The sequence below is a fragment of the Cervus elaphus genome, chromosome 16 (assembly GCF_910594005.1).
Source record: "Cervus elaphus chromosome 16, mCerEla1.1, whole genome shotgun sequence".
In the NCBI taxonomy this organism is placed as follows: Eukaryota; Metazoa; Chordata; class Mammalia; order Artiodactyla; family Cervidae; genus Cervus; species Cervus elaphus.
The window spans coordinates 35,841,177-35,864,217 of record NC_057830.1 but is presented as its reverse complement, the minus strand read 5'-3'; the positions used below and the strand labels follow the sequence as shown (position 1 = coordinate 35,864,217).

General features: G+C 45.4%; 2 long non-coding RNA genes across 3 annotated transcripts; one reads left to right on the top strand and one right to left on the bottom strand.

The window, feature by feature from the left end:
• Nucleotides 1-4,670: 4,670 nt before the first annotated feature.
• LOC122709952 lies at nucleotides 4,671-22,385 on the top strand. Of its 2 annotated transcripts, XR_006345782.1 has the most exons (6): nucleotides 4,671-5,472; nucleotides 11,439-11,584; nucleotides 14,341-14,432; nucleotides 14,529-14,650; nucleotides 15,497-15,679; nucleotides 19,646-22,385. It is a non-coding gene; the product is annotated as an uncharacterized LOC122709952 (long non-coding RNA). The 2 variants fall into 2 exon arrangements; XR_006345783.1 differs by lacking the exons at nucleotides 14,529-14,650; nucleotides 19,646-22,385 and having other exon boundaries at nucleotides 15,497-15,850.
• LOC122709954 lies at nucleotides 6,142-19,670 on the bottom strand. The gene is made up of 3 exons (XR_006345784.1): nucleotides 19,406-19,670; nucleotides 18,038-18,152; nucleotides 6,142-6,447 (listed from the first exon to the last, which is right to left on the bottom strand). It is a non-coding gene; the product is annotated as an uncharacterized LOC122709954 (long non-coding RNA).
• Nucleotides 22,386-23,041: the final 656 nt, after the last annotated feature.

Sequence of the window (23,041 nt, the reverse complement as noted above, 5' to 3'; positions counted from 1 at the left end):
CCCAAGCCCCAAACCTAAAAGGTGTCCTTGATGTGCTTTTCTTATTCTTAAAGGCCATTTCCAGCCCCTCAGCAAGTCTTGTCAGTGCTACCTTCAAATTATCAGAATCAACTACTTGCTAACTCTGCTATAACCGTCCTAGACCAAGCCACCATCATGGTGGCCTGGATTATAAAGTAGACTCCTAATTGGTCGGTCACCCTGCTTCTACCTTCACCATGCCCCCTCCCCAAGCTATTCTCCAAGCATGTAGGAAGATCATTGTAATCATAAATCAATTCATGCCACTTTATTTAGAAAAAGGGCTTCCCAGGTGGCTCAGTGGTAAAAAATCTGCCTGTTAATCCAGAAGAGGCAGGAGACGCAGGTGCAATCCTTGAGTCAGGAAGATTCCCTGTAAGAGGAAATGGCAACTCACTCCAACATGCTTGCCTGGAGCATCCCATGGACAGAGGAGCCTGGTGGGCTGCAGTCCATAGGGTCGCAAAGAGGCAGACACGTATTTAGAAAAAACTCCACATCTGTAGAAGCCCTGTCTTATCTGATTTCTATCTGTATTCCCCTACCACTTTCTTCTGCTACCACCCTGTACCAAGCTCTACCTGCTTTAGCCACACTAGCCTGATTGCTGCTATTCCTTGAACTTACCCTGTTTCTTCCTGCCTCAGGATGTTTGTATTTGCTGTTCACTTAGCCTGAAACACCTATGAAATGCCTCCTGTGCTCAGTCAATCATGTCTGCCTCTTTTGGACTCCATGGACTGCTGCCTGCCAGGCTCCTCTCTCCATGGGATTTTCTAGGCAAGGATACTGGAGTGGGTTGCCATGACCTCCTCCAGGGGATCTTCCCGACCGAGGGATCGAACCTGCATCTACTACATCTCCTGCATTGGCAGGTGGATTCTTTACCACTGAGCCACCTGGGAAGCCCAATACTTAGCCCCATTGTACATTCAGGTCTCTCAAATGTCACCTTATGAGAGAGGGCTTCTCAGACTAACCTATGTAGAATAGTTCCCCCCCCCCCATCTTCTTAACCTGCTGGATTTTTTTTCAGAGTAGTTAACACTACCCAAAATTAAACATTTAATTTATTGTTGTCTCTCTCTCCCTCTCATACTAGAAGATCAGAAGCGTGAGTGCAGGAACTTTCTCGCTTGTTTACTGTAACTGTATCCTCAGCTCCTAGAACTGGACCACACACATAGTTGGCACTGAATAGACATTTGTTAAAATACCTAGAATATTTGTTAAATATATTATTTTACATATATGTAAGTATACTTCCCTGTAGCTCAGACGGTAAAGACTCTGTCTGCAGTGCAGGAGACCCGGATTCAACCCCTGGGTTGGGAAGATCCCGTGGAGAATGTAACAACCAACTTCAGTATTCTTGCTTGTAGAATCCCATGGACAGAGGACCCTAGCAGTCTATAGTGCATTGTATTTCGAACACAGAAGTCAAGAGTTGTTCACCAGGAAACTGGTAAGGGTAAAGCTGGCCCCAACTGTCTATGCCTAGAGAAAAATGCCTGGCTATTGAGTGAGGATGGGTCAGAATAGTCCCCTTTCTGAAAAAGGTGAGGAGGGGAAAATGGAGGTGTATCTTTTATATGTCCAGAAAATGACCAAGAGACAGAATCGAGGAGAGGTTAGGAGTCACAGACCTACCCAAAGACCCTCTCTGTGGCCAGAAAGCAGAAAAAGGAACAACACTTGCTTACTGTCCATCTCTTGGGAATATGCAGAATCTACTGAGGCTTGACACAGCCTCAACAGCTCCCCCATCCCAAGGTACCTAGAACTGTTTCTTGCTTCAGAAAGGTCCATAAAGTCAAAAGCCGCCCAGGACAACATCACCCAGCTGTCTAAACCTGAAATGGAGTTAGAGACAGAAACAGACCCGAGATAACCTTCTTCAGTTCTTTTCACTCTTGACTTTGTCAGATGAAAAATTAATACCATGAAGAGATACCAGAAGGAGGAAGTTGCAGTGCTGATTGGACAAAAGCTGGAATCTGGGTTTGGTGTTTGCCCATCCAATGCTGATCTTCCCAGAACCACCCAGCTGACTGCTTCTGCCCGCAGATTGCGTTCAACTGGCTAGTGATTTCCTCTGCCCTCTTATAGTACCCTCATTGCACCTGTCATTTTACATTTTTTTCACCCTAGTAGATGAGAAGAGCATAGAACAGTGCCTGGCACATGGTAGATAGTTATTTCAATTATTTATTTCTGTATAACACACCACCTCAAAGGTTAGTATCTTAAAACCAACCATTTCTTTCTCACAGTTTTGTGGGTAAACTAGCAGTTCTGCTTCACGTGGTGTCAGCTGAGGCAGTGGCACAGTTGGAAGTTCCAAAATGGTGTCATTCACAATGGCTGGCGGCTGGCACTGGTGGGGGGTTGGGTCAGAATGGGTCATGGGTCAGGAGTCCCGGTTCTTCACGTGGGCCTCTCCACAAGGGTCTCTCACAAAGCCCTCTCTCAAGGGCTACTTGGGTTTTCTCACAAACTGGACTGTGTGTTCCTGGAATGAACATTTCAAGAACAAGGGGAGAAGATGCACATCCCAGAGGGCCTAGCCTTAAGCATCAGGTATGTGGGCATTCTCTTTCTTCATTCTCGTGTATTTATCTTTGGCTAGCTGGGTCTTGGTTGCTTCATGCATGCTTTCTCTTGTTGCAGTGAGCAGGGGCTAGTCTTTATGGAGCTGCGCAGGCTTCTCACTATGGCGGCTTGTCTTGTGAAGCACAGGCTCTAGGCATGCAGGCTTCAGTAGCTGCAGCTCTAGGACACGCGGGTTTCCTTAGTTGTGACACACAGGCTCAGTAGTTGTGGCTCTCAGGCCCAAGAGTGCAGGCTCGGTGATTGTGGCTCACTGGGCTTTGTTGCTCTGCATCATATGGGATCTTCTTGGGCCAGGGATCAAACCTGTGTCCCCTGCCCTGACAGGTGGATTCTTATCCACTGTGCCACCAGGGAAGTCCGTGTGAGCATTTTAGATAAATTACAGCACAATTCAGAGTCAAGGGGAGTAAAAATAGACTCTACCACTTAATGAGAAGAGGGGTAAAGAATTGGCAGCTATCCTTTTTAATTGACTGCAGTTTGCCCAGAGACCACAAATTATTTCAGTTCCTCCCCCATGTAAAATACATTAATCTTCCCCACCCCAACTTCTCCAAAGGTTTATCCCATTATAACTTCAGGTTCAAGTCCAGAATTGCATCATCTATATTAAGTATGATTCCTCAGGTTCAGGAACATATGAACTATAAAACAAATTGTCTTCTTCCTCTTCCTGTTGCTGAATAGTTGAGTCCAAAGGCCATTAAGGAAGGGGTGAACAAGGTAGGAGTCCAAATGTCATAGGTGTGGATAGGGTGTCAGAGCCCAGGTGAACAAGGAGGAGTGAGGGGAGGGGAGTGGCAGCCCAGCACGGGACTTCAGAGCCTCAGCAGAGGAGAGGGCACCATGGAGTACGGGGGCATTTCTGTGACACAGGTCAGCCCACGGCAGGGAGTTGGAGTCCCATTGGGGTGAGGAGATTGTCAGATACAGGGAGATACTTTTAATCATATAATACTTAGATATGATACTTAGATAATACTTAGATACTTAGATACTTAGTATATATATATATATATATATATAGTATATATATATAGATACTTAGATAATAATCAGATACTTTTAATCATAAAAGTAACTATATGTAGGTAGTGAGAGTCACCCAAGTTTCTGACTGCCAGAGAAGGGAGTTACAAGTATAGACAAGTAGAAAACCCAAAGGAACTCTGATGCTTTACTGGAATTGGGGAAATTGCTGTGAATTCATAGTTTCAATACATAGATAATAAAATAAATATAGCTGTGTGTTTATATGTAAATATGAGTGAACACCTGGGAGAAGTCTTGAGGGCAGAAGCTTCCCAAAAGTGTTAGTCCCTCAGTCGTGTCCGACTCTTTGTGACCCCATGAACTGTAGCCCGCCAGGCTCCTCTGTCCGTGGGATTTCCCAGGCAAGAATACTGGAGTTGGTTGCCATTTCATTCTCCAGGGGATCTTCCTGACCCAGGGATTGAACCTGGGTCTCCCAACATTGCAGGCAGATTCTTTACTGTCTGAGCCACAAGGGAAGCAACCTAGCACCCAAATCTTAGTTTCTAAATACCATTTTCCAATAAAAGGAACTAGGTATGCTAGGAGGAAAGGCTGATTTCAGGGATATTACAAGATGAGCCTGGAAAACCTTATTCCAGAAGGTAAAAAAGAACCCAAGCTCCTGATTTAAAACCCCCACCTCCAGTGTTTCCCTTTGGTTAACCATAAGTTTGTTTTCAATATCTGGAACTCTGTTTCTGTTTTGTGAATATCATTTATATCATTTTTAATTAGATTTCATATATGAGTGATATATTTATCTTTTTCTGTCTGACTTACTTCACTTAATATTATAATCTCTAGGTCCATCCATGTTGTTGCAAATGGCATTGTTTTGTTCTTTTTTATTGCTGAGTAGTGTTGCAATGTATATATGAACCACATCTTCTTTATCCATTTCTCTGTTGATGGACATTTAGATTGCTTCCAGGTCTTGGCTATTGTAAACAGGGCTGCAGTGAACACTGGGGTGCATGAATCTTTTCAGCTTATGTTTTTCTCAGAATATATGCCCAGGAGTGGGATTGTTGGATCATATGGCGGTTCTACTTTTAGTTTTTTAAGGAACCTCCATACTGTTCTCCATAGTGGTTGTACAAGTTTACATCCCCACCAGCGGTATAGGAGGATTCCCCTTTCTCCATATCTTCTCCAGCATTTCCTGTTTGTAGACTTTTTAATGATGGCCATTCTGACTGGTATGGGCTGATACCTTATTGTAGTTTTGATTTGCATTTCTCTGACAATTAGTGATATTGAGCATCTTTTCATGTGCTTTTTGGCCATCTGTATGTCTTTGGAGAAAAGTCTATTTAGATCTGCTCATTCTTTGATTGGGTTGTTTGTTTTTCTGGCATAGAGTTACATGAGCTGCTTACATATTTTTTGAGATTAATCCCTTGTCAGTTGCTTCACTTGCAAATATTTTCTCCCATTCTGTGAGTTGTCTGTTCATCTTGTTTATAGTTTCCTTTGCTGTGCAGAAGCTTTTAAGCTTTATTAGGATAAAGAAACTTTAATGATATATTTACAGAACTTCAGAGTACCTCTCCTACAAAACACTTGTAATTTCGATGGGAAACAGAGAAATCCAAATTATGAAACATTCTACGAAATAACCATGCTAAAATCCTAAAAAAATTGTCGAGGTCATGATCGTCAAGGAAAGATGCAGAACTGTTCCCCATTGAAGGAAACTAAAGAGAAATGGAAACCAAATGCATTACCATGATTCTGAAGTGGCTCCTTCTGCCATAAAGAATATTTTGGGGACAACGAGTGAAACTTGACTGAGGACTAAAGGTAAGATAATAGTAATACATAATATTAATTTCTTGATTTTGATTATTGTAGTTATGTCTTTACCGCTTCATCTAGTCCCAACCTAATCTAAAATAAAATGCGGTTTGGGGCGGGATTTTGGAGAGAGGCGGGGGTTCCGGACACCTGACCTTAACAATGGAGAAGGAAATGGCAACCCACTCCAGTATTCTTGCCTAGAGAATCCCGTGGACAGAGGAACCTGATGGGCTGCTGTCCATAGGGTCGCACAGAGTTGGACACGACTGAAGTGACTTAGCATGCACTCATGTATTGGAGAAGGAAATGGCAACCCACTCCTGTATTCTCTTGGAGAATCCCAGGGACAGAGGAGCCTGGTAGGCTGCCGTCTATGGGGTCGCACAGAGTCGGACACGACTGAGGCGGCTTAGCAGCAGCAGCAGCAGTTATGTTGGAGATAATGGACAGGGAAGCCTGGTGTGCTATAGTCCATGGGGTTGCAAAGAGCAACTGAACAACAACAACTTATGTTGGAAATATGCACATAAGATTTCAGGGTAATGTGGCATTGTGTCAGAAATTTACTCTCAAATTGTTCAAAACAGCATTTGCACTAAACTTGCAACTTTTCTGTAAGTTATCTTTTTCCCTCATATCCAACATATAACGGGAAGGCAGGGACAGGAAAATCATAATAGAAACTCCTACTTAAGAGGGGGTAATAAACATAGCAGTCCTTAAGGCTTTAGGAAATCTAGGATTCCATGGTGCAAATGTCACAATTCCCCCCTGCTCCAGAGTCTGGGAATGTGGTGCTCTGTGGTTTTTCACCCTCTGGGTTCTTGGCTCCATCCTCTGGGTCATTCCTGCTTTCCCTCGGTTTGCAGCAGAGTAGTTTGTTCAGGCTGCTTCGGTGGGTGCCCAGTGCCCTCATTTCATTTTGAACTGTCTTTGTCTATTTTAGTCCAAGCTAGTGGTACTTATGCTGGTACAATTCTGTTAGGTGAGGAGAAAATAAACAAAAATTTTGTGTATTTCCCACGAACCTTATTGAGTTTCACTCCATTCGACAAAAACTACATCCCCAAGTCTCAACACAAGTTCCTCCCTCCTCTTGTGAGTCAGGATACTGTCGGACAACTTCTTAAGATTCTTAGAAGCACTGTCATCTAGGTGAGAACTCCGTAAGGCACTGCTTGAAATCTTTATGAGATTTTACTGTCAAGAGTTACACAGTCATGTCCTTGACCTTGAAACCAAACACTACTGGGAGTGTCCTAGAATGAATCCTGCCTCTAGGTTTTAGTTTACTTTGAGTAAACTGTTTTTGCAGTTTGGGATTGAGATTTCTTAGAAAAACTAGGTGTAAAGTAATTAGCCTCCAACTAATAAAAATAAATGGAAAAAATTAAAAATTAAAAAAAAAAAGAAAAACTAGGTGGTTTTCTGCTTCATACTGTGTTGGCTGGTGTATGGCCTCATTCACATGGCTAAAAGTTGGTGCTGGTTGCTGTCTGGGAGTTTAGTTGAAACTGTTAGCCAAAAGTTTCAGTTTTCCACATGACTGCTTGAGCTTCCTTACAGCATGGTAGCTAGACCCTAAGAAGGAATTTCCCAAATACATAGGAGGGAGTGGAAGATCTGTTAAGGCCAAGTATTGGAAGTTATTCAGTGACACGTGCACTACATTCTGTTGGTCAGAACAAGTCACAGAGCCAGCCCAGAGTCAAGAGGAGGGGAAGTAGACTTCACCTCCTGATGAGAGATGTGGTAAAGAATTTGTGTCATTATAACATAAATAAACTGTTTCTCGGGATGGTACTCCCATCCACACTTGTTTTGAGTGCCCAGCTGGGTCTCTCCCCATGACCTGAAGTGAGGTTGGCTTCCTCCTCGAATTCTTTCCCCCAAACCCAGAGTGCCCCTGGTGCTGGGTCTGTGCCCCATGAAGTGACCTTGGCCATCCATTCCCAGCAGTATCTATTCCCAGAAAAGAACGTGCCCACAGTCTGTTGGGGTGAGTTCTTTCCTCCAGTGCTACTTTGTCATACTCTGGAAAGGCCAGCAGAAGCCTGGGAACTGCTCTCCATGCTGTATCTGAAGGGCTGTTGGAATATCCTATCTGTCTCAATGCCATAATAATGCTACATAGCGAATAACCAACAAATCTAAGTGCTATAGGTGGCTCAGCTGGTAAAGAATCCACCTGCAACGTGGGAGACCTGGGTTCGATCCCTGGGTTGGGAAGATCCCCTGGAGAAGGGAACGGCTACCCACTCCAGTATTCTGGCCTGGAGCATTCCATGGACAGTCCATGGTGTTGCAAAGAGTTGGACACGACTGAACAGCTTTCACTTTCCCTTTTCACAACAGTAAAGCATGTACTTCTCTCTCACGTATCCATGGGTTGGTTAGGGCAGCACTGCTTAAGGCTGCAGATCTGTTGGTTGGCTAGGTGAGTCTACTCCATGAGTCTCTTTTCTGTGTTACCTACCAAGGGCATGTTTTTTCACATGGTAATGGCAAAAGCACAAGATGAGTGAGTGAAAAAATCCAATGCCCCTTTGAAACTATGCTTGGAATGGTCATTTCTACTCACACTGTGAGCCAAAACTAATCACTTGGCCAACCCAACATTAGCAGGACAGGAAAATGTATTCTATCTCTAGAGAAATACAGGGAGTGGTGAAGGACTGGGAATAATGCAATCCTCCATTCCTTTTTTTTTTTTTTTTAGATAACAACTCACAATTTACATTTCCCCTGATCTTCCTACCTCCAGCTTCCTGCCCTTCCCAACGTGGCCTATGGACCTGGTCAGATTTCAGAACTGGAGAGAAACTGGAAGGACACCAGCTCTTCTTTCATCCACACAATAGGATTTTCTCACACAATACACTTTTGAGAGTTCACCCAGTTTTGTGTGCACACCTCCAGTGTCAGGGAGCCCATTATATTATGAGCCAGCCTGTTCCACTGTGGATATCACAGACCCAACAACTAAACCCTTCTCATGTGAAGCTGAAACTCACTAATAGCAGTGATGCCAGCTATGTTCCATGGAGCCACAGAGAATAAACTGAATCTTCTTTCACTTAATAGAAAGTGAAAAAAGATTTAAAAGGTCAGACATATGCCTTCTCCTGACATAAAGTCAGTTCCTCTCTAGGCTGACTCATATCTGTCATTTCTACTGTTCTTCATGCTTCATGGTTGAGTTCCTTCCCCATCCTGATCATTCTTCTTTAACCAGACTCTAGCCTGTCACTTTCCTCCATAAAAGAGCAGCACCTGGGTCTGAATTCAACATTCTAGCTGGGGTCTCAGGAGCAAAAGAGAGCAGGACTATCACTCACCCCCATAGTTCCATATACCACACTTTTACCAGTGCTTCTAATACAACTTTCACTTTTTGATGTCCATGTTAGAGACAGAGCTGAAGACAGAACCCTGGAACAGTGGAAACACCCCCTACAAGTTGACTTGGAACTTTTTAAATACAGTCTTTGTACCAATCAGTGTTTTTGACTGCATAGACAGTCAATGACACCACTGCTCTGCCGTGGCCATTACTGCTGGTAAACACTGAGCGTCACCACTTCAGGATGGGTCCAGCTGCTGCTGCTGTTGTCATGACTACTTCCTACACTACATCACCTCTTAAATTCACCTCCTAAAAATTAAAAGTCCCTGGTGGGAATGGCTGAGCCTAATTCACATGACTGACCCCTGGCTGCGAGGAAGTAAAAAGGAAAGTCTTTCCCTTTCTGCTTCTATGGGAGCCAGGGCAGCTTCCCTGGTGGCTGAGACAGTAAAGAATCTGCTTGCAATGTGGGAGACCCGGGTTTGATCCCTGGTTTGGGGAGATCCCCTGGAGGAGGGCACGGCAACCCACTCCAGTATTGTTGCCTGGAGAATCCCCATGAACAGAGTAGCCTGGTGGACTACAGTCCGTGGGGTCGCAAAGAGTCAGACATGACTGAGCGACTAAGCACGATACTGTAATGGTATTGTTAGAAAATTCCTCCAAAATAAGATAGGGGTTTGCATGTTGAATGAACAGATGTAATGACATAGGTTCACTCCAGTGATTTAGCAGGTTACTTTTCCTCTTAATTGTACTATCACCTAGGCTTCTCTGGTGGCTCAGTGGTAAAGAATCTGCCTGGCAATGCAGGAGACACAAGTTCAATCCCTGGTCCAGGAAGATCCCACATGTGTGGAGCAACTAAGCCCGTGCACCGCAGCCACTGACCCTGCTGCCGTAAAGCCTGGGAGCCGCAACTACTGAGCCCACGTGCTGACCCTGCTGCCCTAAAGCCTGGAAGCCACAACTACTGAGCCCACACGCCACAACTCAACTACTGAAGCCCTTGTGCCCCAGAGCTGGTTCTCTGCAACAAGGGAAACCGCCAAAATGAGAACCCAAGCTCCACAACTGGAGAGGAGACCCCACTCACCACAATTAGAGAAAAAGCCCATGCAGCAACAAAGGCCCAGCATAGTCAAATAAATAAAATTATTTTTAAAAAAATCTAAGATGAGAGCATAATTTGCAGAATGAACTTTTCCTCCCTGTAATGGACAGGTGTTAATTTTGTCTCCCCTGTATTCATTCCTCATGCTGATAAAAGATGTCCACCCTTCCCCACTTGGCTGGGATAATCAACCTCACTGCAGTCCCCTCAGTGAATGTGGAGTTCATATCAGCCCAAACAGAGTGCTGCTTCCCTCCAGTCGCAGTGATCTGTTCAGGAAGCAAAGGTCCCCTCCTCTCCAGAATTTTGATAAATGTTGAGAAAAAGCCTCTTCTTTTCCTCTAGGGTGGCCAACCCAGAGTTGTCAAGGGTATTAGTTTTCTAGGACTCCTGTGACAAATTGCCACATGCTTGGCAACTGAAAACAATAGAAATTTCCTCTCTCACAGTTCTGAAAGCTAGCAGTCCAAACACAGGATGTTTCCCTAGCATTTTCAGAAGCTCTAGGGAATATATCTCCTTGCCTCATTTGCCTTCAGTGGCTTCCAGCAACCTTGACCTTCCTTGGCTTCTAGTTGCGTCCCTCCACTCTGCCTCTGTTACCACATGGCCTTCTCTGTGTGTATCTCTCTCTTCTGCAGATGTATTCTCTTCTGATTAGGGCACCAATCACTAGAAAAAGGGGCCCAACCTTAATCCAGTATGACCTCATCTTGCCTTAACCAATTGAATATGTAAAGACCCTATTTCTAAAAAAAGATCTTTTCTGAGTGTTTCCTGGGTGGCTCAATGATAAAGAATTCGCCTGCCAATGCAGGAGACACAAGTTCGATCCCTGATCTGGGAAAGTTCCACATGCCTTAGAGCAACTCAGCCTGTGTGCCGCAGTTACTGAAGCCCACATACCTAAAGCTCATTCTCCATAGGAAAATCCATCTCTGTGAGAAGTCTGCACACTGCAACTAGAGTGTAACCCTGACTCAGCACAACTAGAGAAAAGCCCACACAGCCACTCTTTGTTAAAGACCCAGCACAGCCAAGAATAAATGAATCAATAAAATTATTTATTAAAAAAATATATTTTCTGAGGTTTTGGGTAGACATGAATTTGGGGGGTATACTATTCAACCCCCTAAAACTACCACATGGAAAGAGCCTGCCTGAGAAGCCGAAAAGGAGGTAGGAGGGTGCCCGCTATGGCCATATCAGACTGCCCCGGACTCATCAGTAATGGGAACTGGCAAATCCCCCCTCCCTTTCCCCCCTTAGATCTGTTTGAAGTAACAGAAACCGACCACCACCCCTCCTTTTTCAAAACTGGGAAATCATTTGCACATGACCAATGTTCCAAACTTCTTCCTATTGCACTCGTCCTCCAAAAACCTCTGACAGGGATTGCGCAATCTCACTTGGAAGTTTTCTCAGTGTCTTGGATTGACTTCATTTGGGCAGGAAACAAATTTATTTTGAGCAGCTGGATGAACTCTTGCAATGTCTTCTATTTTACAGACCACAAAGAGAAGTGGGCCCAGAAGTGAAAAGCGAGCACTGCCTACATTCCTGAGGTTTCTTGCCCCATTCTTGTCCCTCCCGAGACCCAGCAGCATTTCTACCCATGGATTCTGTGCCTTTCTCCTTCTCTTGGAATCTTGCAGGTATTGCACGAGTGAAGTTCAGACTTTACAATCAAAGAGACTGACAAATAGGTCAGGTACCAAGCAGGGACAAAACTAGAGAGGGAGAAGGGTAAGGGATGCTTAGCCTAGGCACACAGGTCAATGTGGGTCACTGGGCAGGTGCGTAGAGGAGAGGCCATTCCCGGCAGGAATGAAGTTTCAGGAACCAGAATAGAAACTTGCTCCTGGCAGGCCGGGTGGGCGGGGCCTTGCCTGAGCTTCCTTGGGAGCCACCTGGGCTGCCTGCCAGCCCTCCCCTGGGAATTTCCCAGTCTTCCTAATTGTGTAAGACTGGCCTTGCCAGAGGACACCTGTTCCCACTAAGCTCTGACGGCTGAGGTGTCCCTGCTTTATTGCTGCCTGTCATTACAGTCCGAACTTCCTAAGTTTGGGCTTACCTGGTGGCTCAGATGGTTAAAGAAGCTGCCTGCAATTCAAGAGACCTAGGTTTTATCCCTGGGTTGGGAAGATCCCCTGGAGGAGGGCATGGCAACCCACTCCAGAATTCTTGCCTGAGAATCCACATGGACAGAGGAGCCTGGTGGGTTATAGTCCGTGGGGTCTCAGAGTCGGACACGACTGAGTGACTAAGCACATAGTACCTCCTAAGCATTTGGGAAGAGCTGCTGCTAGCTGGTGGTTATTCTGCTCCTCTTCCCAGTCAGCACGCCACTCTGTTATTCCCTAGCCTGGGAATGTGAGGGGAAGGTAGCCTGCAGGTTGGACCTGAAGTTGTTGACAGCAATCCAAGACCAGCCCTTGTGTTACAGGCAGGATGGTCAACTTACCCCTACTTGCCCATGAACATGAAATTCTGTTGCTAAGTCATGTCTGACTCTTTGTGACCCCATGGATTATAGCCCGCCGGGCTCCTCTGTCTATGGGATTCTCCCGGCAAGAATACTGGAGTGGGTTGCCATATTCTCCTCCAGGGGATCTTCCCGACCCAGGTCTCCTGCTTTGGTAGGTGGATTCTTTAGCACTGAACCGCTATTCCAGTTTTAAAAGTGAAAATCAACATCCCAAGATCCCTCTCAGTTCTTGGAAAACTAAGAGGGTTAATCAGCCTAATTATAGACTCCCCAGGTTCTCGGAAACCTGCATTAACACTGGGCCTTAGAGGCACCATCCCAGGTCTGGGGGCTCCAGCCTCCAAACCCTACTCTCCTAAGTACTCCCACACAACTGGTGTTTCTGAAGCTGATTTCTGAAAATCACCTGGGCCTGTAGGCAGTATGGTGAGTTAAAAGCACAGATTCTAAAGCCTCTCATTCACGAACTGGGTCAGCTTAGACAAGACCCAGTTCCTCACTTAGTGCCTCACCAGAAAAATGGTATCAATAATAGCACATCTACTGTGCCATGGTGTTGGGCGAAAAGTAAGAACAGTGCCCAACTATATAAATGCTGGCAATTATTCCCGCGCCCTCACTCCGATCTAGTTGGTGCCTCCTCCCTCCAGGGGGCACATGCCCACCTCTCCCTGGGCACACACCAGAGTCCCAGTGGCATGGCACAGGTCCTGGGAGGACCCAGGCTGTCTCTAGAGACTTCACCGGGACCTCCCCTCCCTGAGTTCCAAGACGGGGCGTCAGAGGACGGCCTGCTTGCTTTCATTTCTGGGCAGAATCCCTAAAGAGGAACACAGAAAGGGGTGAGCAAAGGACCTCAAGGGCTTGGCTAGCCCGCTGGTACTGACGGAGGCCCCGTGTGTCTCCAGTCCACTGCCATTGTGATCGGCCAAGTCCATCAACCTGTTTCTCAGCAGCTGTGCTCTCACGCCTGTCAGCCAGAAGTAAGAAATTCCAGTCCAGGAGTGTCCTCTCCTGACAACTTTGCCTAGAATCACAGCACGCCTTGAGGGCTTACTATAAGTGCATGGTTGAGAAGTGACAGAGTCCCTGCAGACGGCTAATCCCCATGACCCCTGACAACTGGAGATGGGGGCCGACTGCCCACGGAGGCACCCTGGTCTGCGTTCGTTCCCGCCACTCTGTTCTGGGAAGTGTACACACCAGTGCTGGCTTTATGTGTCATAGTGAAAGCAAACCCAAATGCCCTGGTGCTGGGTTTCAGGTCCTCTAAGGAGAAAACCCTGGGAGTGCCTGCACCTCCCCTCAGGCCAGCCACACCAGGCCAGCTCTCAAAGGCCTCTGGTGTCTCCCTTTTCTCTCATCTTTCCCCACTCTGATAAATGTCTTGGGATTAGCCCTTCTGTGTTTATTGGATGAGCAATTTGTGTCTGTCTGAAAAGCTGCGTCTGAATATTTGGCACGAGCTGAAGAAATGTGATCTGCCACGTTCCCCTCCAGGCAGCTCTCAAGCCAGCACATCTCCTGCCAACAGGGCTGCATGGCTCTGCAGCTGGGTCTCCAGCTGAAACGTGTGTGGAGCGGGAAGCAGGGAGGGGAGTGGGTCAAAGGGTGAGGGAGGTGCCTGGGGTGGCACCAGAGGGATAGGGCAGCCCGAGTGAATCTGCTAGTCATCCTGGAGCCCCGAGAATAATTTGGGGACAGGCCCCCATGTGGCTCAGGAGCCCAGATGGTTACCTGGGTCCAGAATCCCAGGTGTGAACAGCAGCTAAGGAGATTCAAGAGAGTCCAGGAGTGGCTGGAAGCTCTTAGGCCTGGAGTGGTCATTAGGGCTGGGCTCCTGAGGCCTGAGTGTTTGTGTGGGACAGGGAGAGGTAGGAGGCTCTGAGGCTGTTTAAATGTTTCCTCACTCCATCTTTACAGGCCCCCTGGGAACTGGGGGGCACAGAGCTTGCAGTGACAATCAGGCAACCCAGCCATGACGTGCTGCAGAGCGTGGAGGAAGAGGAAATTTGGTGAGTATGAGTGTGTCAAAAACTTCCACCCCTACTCCACCCCACCCCAGAAGCCGCTATTATCCCTCCTCAGCACCCTTTCTGCTCCTATCTTAGGGCCCATATCACTTCTCCTTGAATCCTGTGACTCAGATCTCCATCCTTCCACCACCTCTGCCCCATTCTTTCCCGGCCCATGATAAGACTGAAGGCAGGACATCGTCCCTGGGCCCGTAACGGTGAGCACGGGAGGAGAAGGATGCCGAGGAGGCATCAACCCTGGTTTACTGAGTCAAGGGATGAATTAGAGAAGCTGGGAGCTCAGACCGCAGTGGTCACAGATGCCCAGGAAGATAGGAGGTCAGGCAGAAGCAGCAGTGCCGGACATTGGTTCAGGAGTCAGAACGGAACTGTAACAATCCTCAGGTCTGCCCGGGCTATGGGGAAGGTCGGCCCCTCGGGACAGGCCCCTTGCGGCTCTTTGTATATCTATCTTAGCATTTCACACGGTTCCATCATGTGGAACCAACCGGGTTTCCATCCGTTTGGTTAATGTGTTTTGAATTTCTCCCTTGTACCATACTCCATAGGGTACCATCTGTCCTCTCAAATAGAAAAAAAAAGCAGAGGTACCATAAAAAGGTAGGCAATCTATGCTCTCACTGAGACACAGAGAGAAGGCTATAACAATTCAGAAGAGAAAGAGGTTAATTTCACTTGAAGGAGCAAGGGAGTCTTCATGGGGATGGGGCAATCCATAAGACCTCAACCTGGACCATAATGCGCCTGCACCCCAAGAGTGCTGTTCATCACCACCCACTCCCTCCAACCCTCCACCTCTCCCTGATCCACAGCCCCAGCACGCCCCCAATTTGGTGCCCATGGCTGATTTTGCTGACTGATTCCTTACTCTTTCTTTAAAAAAAAAAATTATTTATTTGACTGTGCCAGGTCTTAGCTGTGGCATGTGGGATCTAGTTCCCTGACCAGGGATCGAACCCAGACCCCCTGCATTGGGAGTTTGGAGTCTTAGCCAATGGACCACCAGGGAAGTCCCTGATCCCTTCCTCTTTCACTGAAAACAGGTATGTCCACAGAATCCATCTCAACACGGCGACACAGCCAGATGATCGGAGCAGGCACATGGCACACATTTGCCATCCCTCACCTTGGAAGGTGTGTACAACTCGGACTTGCAGGGATGGGAGACAGAGGGAGCAGGCTGAGCAGAGACACCGAGGTGGGCAACACAGACACATGTGATGGAGGTGAGTGGCCCGCCATGGGTGGGTTTCCTGAATGAGGACCAGGGAACAACATGGCTGAGAAAGTAGGTTGGGGTAATATCTGGATTAGGGTCTTGCCAGGCTAAGGCTTGTGGGCTCAGGCCTGGGAAGGGGGCAGAGGCAGTCTGAACTGAGCTGTTGGGGGAGACATTCTGGTAGCAGTGGCAGGGTGGGCTGGGGTGGGGAGAAGCTGGAGGCAGATAGAGCAGAGTCTCAGCAGTCAATCCTTGGCAGCCAGTGACAGAGCCCCCTCTGAGCTCCCACGGCACTTGGCAGAAACATCTGCTCCACACCCGCCCCGCCGTCTCTCTTGGAGCTGTCTTCTGACAGCCTGATGGCCCCCGTGGCCTGCAGCTCCTTGACAGCAGGAACTGTCTGCTGCCTTTCTGGGGCCCCAGGCCTGACATGGTTCTTGGCAGGTGCTCATTAGATATTTGCGAAGTTACTGAATAGGGCAGTGAAAAAAAAGAACAAGGGGCGTATAGAGAAGGGCACAGATTTCCGGGATAACATCCTGTTTAGCAAGTGCAGTTCCGTAGGCCAGGCATGAGCACAGTGGTCTCTGGTGTGTGTGGAGGAGCTAAGGTCTGTGTGGGCAGTGTAGGCGGAGAAAGAACACCAGTTCATGTCTAGAGGCTGGGAGTTGCCGTGAGTGCGTGTGCGCGAATGTGTGTGTGTGTGTGTGTGTGTGTGTGTGTGTGTGTGTGTGTCTTAGGGAGGGCTTTTCAGAGAGGTTGACAGACAGGAGACCCCATGATCTGTACTGTCCTAAGGTGCCTTAGGAAATGTACTCAGACTCTTGATTGCAAGTGACAGAAATTCAATGAGGGCAATCTTAGAGAAAATGGGTATTTATTGGCCCATAAGGTGCCTTTGGAGACAGCCAAAACCAAGGGTTCCAGTAATGTCTGTCTCTTTTCATTTCTGATGTCAACTTTTCTCCACTGGTCAGTTAGCCTGGCTGTCAAAGCCGGGCTCCCTTCACAGTCTGGAAACACGGCTGCCAGAAGCCTGGGTCTCACACCGTGGGAGCTTCCCTATCAGAAAGGCAGCAAAGGCTTCTCTTCTCGTGTCCCAGCTTCAGTTCCCAGGAAAGGACTGTGATTGGCTCTGTTCTTGTGAGGAGCCTGCCCCTGGCCTAAGACTAAATGCAATGGCTAAGAGAGCAGGGTCTTGGAAAAAGGACATGCTTCCACCAAAACCACCATACTTGTAGTGGAAACCGTGTGTTTCCCAGAGGAAGAGCCAACAGCAATCCTGTCTGGGTGTTTTGCATAAATTAACTATTCTGCACAACAACCCCAACAGGTGTTACTATATTTACTATTACAGTCATTGTTACCCTTGAGAATTGTTACCTCAGGAAACCAAGGTACAGAGAGGTTGAGTAACTGCCAGAAAACAGGCAGCTAGTAAGCAGCAGAGATGGAGCTGAGATTTAAATCGATTCAATCTAGCTTCAGACCCAATATCTTCCTATTCTGTTACTTTGCCTATTCACTTCAGAGGGAAGAAAGCATGGTATAGGGCTATGAGAAAGAAACCTGGACAGTTTCTCCTGCAGAGATCCAAGGCCTGAGCTGAGGAGCCTGTGGAAAGATTGGTCCAATGTCATGGAAATCTGGAGTAAGAAACACCACCACCCATTTTAACCTCACTGAAGATATCTGAAATGGAATGTTTCATTTTAACTTCTTTTTTTCTTCCATCTTTATTTACTTAAAATAGAATTAGATGAGGCCAAGAAAAGCATGAAAGAACAATGAGGTCCCATTTTCACCTATTAAATATTTAAGCAGCAGTGTAATAGTCATGCTGACAATGGTGGGGAGATGGCTTGCTTCTAAATGCTGGTAATAGGACAGAGCAGTCCAACCAGTGAAAAAATTATTTGGCCATGAGGGTCAAGAGCTTTAAAAGCTTTCTTTAACTTTGACCTGATCACTTCACTCTTTAGAAACAGCTCATGAAATCACAAAATAAAACCTAACTAGTGCCATGTGTAAGAGACACATCTAAAATAGTGCTCCTCAAACAGATTGAAAGTGGCAGAGAAGGAAAAAATAGAAAACAGAACAAATATCATACATGCAAATACAGGTAACAACAACAACAAAAAAGGATTATGATATTAATATCAGACACAGCTGAGTTCACAGAAAATCAGAAGACAAGCCACAGGAGAAAATGTTGTAATGATAAAGGCTGAGAGCCACAGTGAAGATCTGTCATAAATATTTATGCACCAAAAATAAAGTATCAGAATTTATAATGCAAAAAACAAGGAAGTATGTGGAGACATGGACAGAAATATAGTAATAGTAGAAAATTCTCACTTACCTCTCTTAGTCCATGATCAATAAATCACACAATAAGGAAGGATATGGAGGACTTGATTTGTTAACTTAGTGAGGCAGATCAAATTAAAAGATATCAAACTCCGTACCCTGAAAACCTAGAATATACTCTTGTTAGTGCCTGTTGACAAATGACCACATGACAGGCTGAGGAAAACAAAAGAACAAAATCTCAGTACATTTCAAAGTAGGATGAATACAGATAACATTCTCTAATCACAATGCAGTAAAACTAGAAAGTAATAGCAAAATCTGAGACTGAAAAGCAATAGAAAAGTTGAAAATTAAATAAAAAGAAACAAACTAAAAGGTACATCTGAATGGAATATTATTCAGTCTTTAATATGAAGGAAACTCTGACATATGCTATGACATGACATGAGGGATCCTCGAAGACACCACGCTAAGTGAATTAAGCCAGTCACAAAAACACAAATACGGTATGACTTCACTTACATGAGGTATCCAGAGTAGTCAAATTAATAGAGACACGTGTAATGGTTGTTTCCAGGGGCTGAGAGGAGTAGGGAATGGGCAATTGTTTAATGGGTATAGAGTTTCAGTTTTGCAAAATGGAAAAGTTCACCTTACATATTCACAACATTGTGAACATACTGAACACTACTGAACTGTGCATTTGGAAAGGGGTGCGCTGATAAATTTTGTAATATATGTATATTTTAAGAAATTTTCTCTTTGTTAATTCTCAAAGTGTAAAATATCTTTTAGAGGAAATTTAAAAAAAGGATAGTTCCCAAGGAAATAGTGCAAAAGACAAGTCAAAGGAATGAGCATTTTTGTGGTTCTCAGCTAAGTTTCACATAATCTTCAGGGGAGGATTTAGAGGGATAAAAAGGAACAAGCTCTGAAACCGATGCATTGACATGGCTCAAAAAAATGTTGGTTTTCTGCCTGTACTTATTCAACAAGCATATGCGCCAGGCCCTATATTGGGCCCTGGAAAGACCAAAAAGAGTTAGTCTGTCCTCAGTGAGGGTAGCCTGCAGGGAGGCAGGCCTAGGGGAGACATATACTTCATGAACTACAGTCAGGCTGGACCCTGCCTGAAGGGCTCCAGGAAGGGGCTCCAGGAAGGGGAGGAGGAGGAGCAAAAGGCCCTACCGGAGCCAGGACATGGGAGCTGGCCTCTCCAAGGAGGCTAAAATTTCACCAGAGAAAAGTGCTGTGAAGAGCGACGTAGACGGAGGAAACTGCAGTGCAAAGGCCCAGAGAACAAGACTGAAAATTCTGTTCAGCCCCACCAGGTACTTCCAAGCAGAAGGAGAAGAAGAGGAAGTACAAACAGCCAAGGGTGGGTCCTTCTCCTCTCTGAAGTTAACCCCCTCCTCACCTGGATTTCTGGTTGTGGCCCCCTCGAGGTGATCATAGTTAAGTCATCTCACCTCTCATCAACAAAATGCAGCTTCCTCATCAACAAAATGCCAGCTGGGTTCACAGGGATCAAGTGAGACACAGTGTGTTAAGAGTTTGGAGCCTCACACACATTCAGCACCCAAGAACCGCTGGTGCACATTTTTTATAGACGAAGGAGCATTCTCCAACTCACCTTTATCCCTTATTCTCTTTGAAGGCTTTTGTTGGGCTTGATTCTTTCTTTCCTGAAGTTTCTTCCAAGATTCCCTCTACACACTTAGACATAAGTTATCAGCTCCCCGAGGAAAGAGAGAAAGTTGACTCTTCCTGCTCTCTCCAGGATCTGACACTCATCAGATAGAATGGCCTCCTTAGCTTCGGGCGGCCAGATCAGAGTCACAGCCACTCCATGGGGCCAACCACGGTGCCACGAACAGTTGGAGCCCCAGCGAACATTACAGGAGAGGCCATATCTTCTGTCCTCTGGTGTTTGGGGTCTTGTCTCCTGTACATGGCAGGCAGCATCCCTTGAACCTGGGAACTTAGTTTATTTGTTATCTGATTGACGTGTCAACAAACAGTGGCAAAGGTTGCACTAGTCCCAAATGCAGTGAGGCCCAGAACAAGGAGCACCTAAGCTTCACAGAGGAGCAGCGTGAACTGGGCTTGGAGTCAAGAAAGGACAAAGGGGTTAAAGAAAGAGAATACAGTTCAGGAGGAGAGCTTGGGGCCACTGGCAACAGTTGCAAGGCTGACCAACTGTTTCTCATAAGGCCCTGCCTGGTGGCAGGGACACAGCCTCTGTTAACCTCCTCCAGAGGGTTCTTTGCAAATCCTCCTCACTGCCTCAGCCCTCTTGGCCTTACATCATTGGCCAGAGCTTTCTCCCTAAGGAGAACAGAGTGCTTCCAGAGTCCCAGAGTGAGTGGTGATAGAGCAGAGATTAGGATCTGACTGAGTTACAGTCCTAGCTTTTCTATTCTTAACTCTTAGGCTTTTATGGAGCTCTGGGAGTTGAGCTGCTTTTTAAAAGGCCAAAGGCATGGTGGGTACAACTTGCTCACCATTAGGGAAAAAAATTAAGTTAGAGATCTGAGTCATGGCTGACATTAGAATAAATTCCAGATGGCTGAAACCTTTGAATGTAAAATATAAAATCATAAAAATAGTAAAAGAAGAAGAATAGATAGATGAATATTTATTAATATCATTTTGGAGTGGAAGGGAGTAGAGAAGACCATTCTAAGTTCAACACCAAAGGCAGATAATAAAGAACAAATTGACACTGGTTTTAAAATCATGCACAAGAAGTCTGGCACAAAAGTAGAAATGTTAAGAAAGAACTTCAATTTCAAAATTTCAGCATTAATGGAACCTGGGCCATTCCTTGGGATTGTTAATTTGGAAACTGCATTTGAAGTATCTAATGAAATTTCCCCCTTCCTTATCCTCACACCTACACTCATCACCCAGCTGTGGGGGAGATTCACCTCAAACGAGGCTCTTTGGCCAGAGGTAAGGTCTTATTCCAAACAGCTAAAGTCCAGAAAGAGAAGAGGATTGTCATACCCAAAAGACAAGACAGGTCCTCTTCTTCCTTACCTACACCCACCTCACCTACACCTAACCAATACGCTCCACTCCTCCACAAAGTTACTACATGGGGGCTCAGTAAACAAAACAGATAAAAGTAAGAATGCACAATAAAGACATGGACAAATATCTAGAAAACTACACATTTGAATAAAGTCAGGATAATGAAACAGGACCATCACAATCCGCTATCAGAAAACCTAACATCAGGAAACAGAATTAGGGACTTCCCTGGTGATCCAGTGACTAAGATTCTGAGCTCCCAATGCAGGGGGTCCAGGTTTGATCCCTGGTCAGAGAATTAGATCCTTCATTCAGGAACTAGGAATTTGCATGCCACAACTAAAGATCCTGCATGCTGCAACAAAGATCAATGATCCTGAGTGATGCAACTAGGACCTGAAGCAGCCAAATAAATATTAAATAGGCAGAATTAACAAATACTAAAGAACAAGACTTCAGATTCACTGCAATTAATAGGTTCACAAGAAATGTGAAAGGATATTTCATATATTTAAAAAAAAATCAACTGGAGATTTTGGAAATTTAAGAACTCAGTTTTCCAAATAAAAATTCAATGGACTAATCACAAAACAGATATTGCTGAAGGGTGAATAACAAAGTTGAAAGATCAAATGGAGAAATTCTCCCAAAATGCAGTTCAAAAGAACAGAGATGGGCAGTATAAAAGAAAAGTTAGATAGGAATTCCCTGGCAGTCCAGTGGTTAGAACTTGGTGCTTTTTTTGCCAGGGCCTGGTTTCGATCACTGGTCAGGGAACCAAGATCCCACAAGCCCCATGGTGCAGCTAATAATAATAAAAGTTAGAAGACAGAGAGAGGTCAGTTTATTCCACTGCCAGTAGTTTGCCAACCTCTCTGCTTTATGGTTCAGTGTTCTCATTTGTAAGATGGAAACAATAATTATGCCTACTTCATAGGTTTCTGGGAATTAAATAGGGTTCTGTGTCAAGTACTTTGCTCACCACCTTCACACAATAAGTAACCAATAAATGTTACTGTTGATAATAATGTGATTGTTGATGTAGGTGCTGAGAATGAAGAAGGGGCTCGTGTTTATTCATCACCTACTGTGCACACAGCAAGGCTGAATCTTAAAGGGACTTGGAAGGTTTCATTTAGTTATTTTTATTACTTAATGAAAAACACCTCATGTTGGCATAGAAAAAAAGTGGGGAATCCATGGAGGATGGATCCAGAAATTCTACCATCCTATTTTATAGGAATTTCAGAAAGGGAGAACAGAGGGAATGGAAGGGAAAAAAATTAAAAAAGAAAGCAATGACATATTGTTTCCTAGAAGTGAAGAAAGGAATAAGCTTTCACAGTGAAATGGCCCACTGAGCACCAAGAATAACTTTTTTAAAAAAAGACCTACACCTGGATTCATTCAACTCAGCATTCAGAAAACTAAGATCATGGTATCTGGTCCCATCATTTTATGGCAAATAGATGGGGAAAAAATCAAAACAGTGACAAATTTTATTTTCTTGGACTCCAAAGTCACTGTGGACGATGACTGCAGCCATGAAATTAAAAGATGCTATGCTCAACATCACTCATTATCAGAGAAATGCAAATCAAAACCTCAATGAGGTACCATTACACGCCAGTCAGAATGGCTGCTATCCAAAAGTCTACAAGCAATAAATGCTGGAGAGGGTGTGGAGAAAAGGGAACCCTCTTACACTGTTGGTGGGAATGCAAACTAGAACAGCCACTGTGGAGAAGAGTGTGATTCCTTAAAAAACTGGAAATAGAACTGCCACATGACCCAGCAATCCCACTTCTGGGCATATACACTGAGGAAACCAGATATGAAAGAGACACGTGCACCCCAATGTTCATCGCAGCACTGTTTATAATAGCCAGGACATGGAAGCAACCTAGATGCCCATCAGCATACAAATGGATAAGGAAGCTGTGGTACATATACACAATGGAATATTACTCAGCCATTAAAAAGAATTCATTTGAATCAGTTCTAATGAGGTGGATGA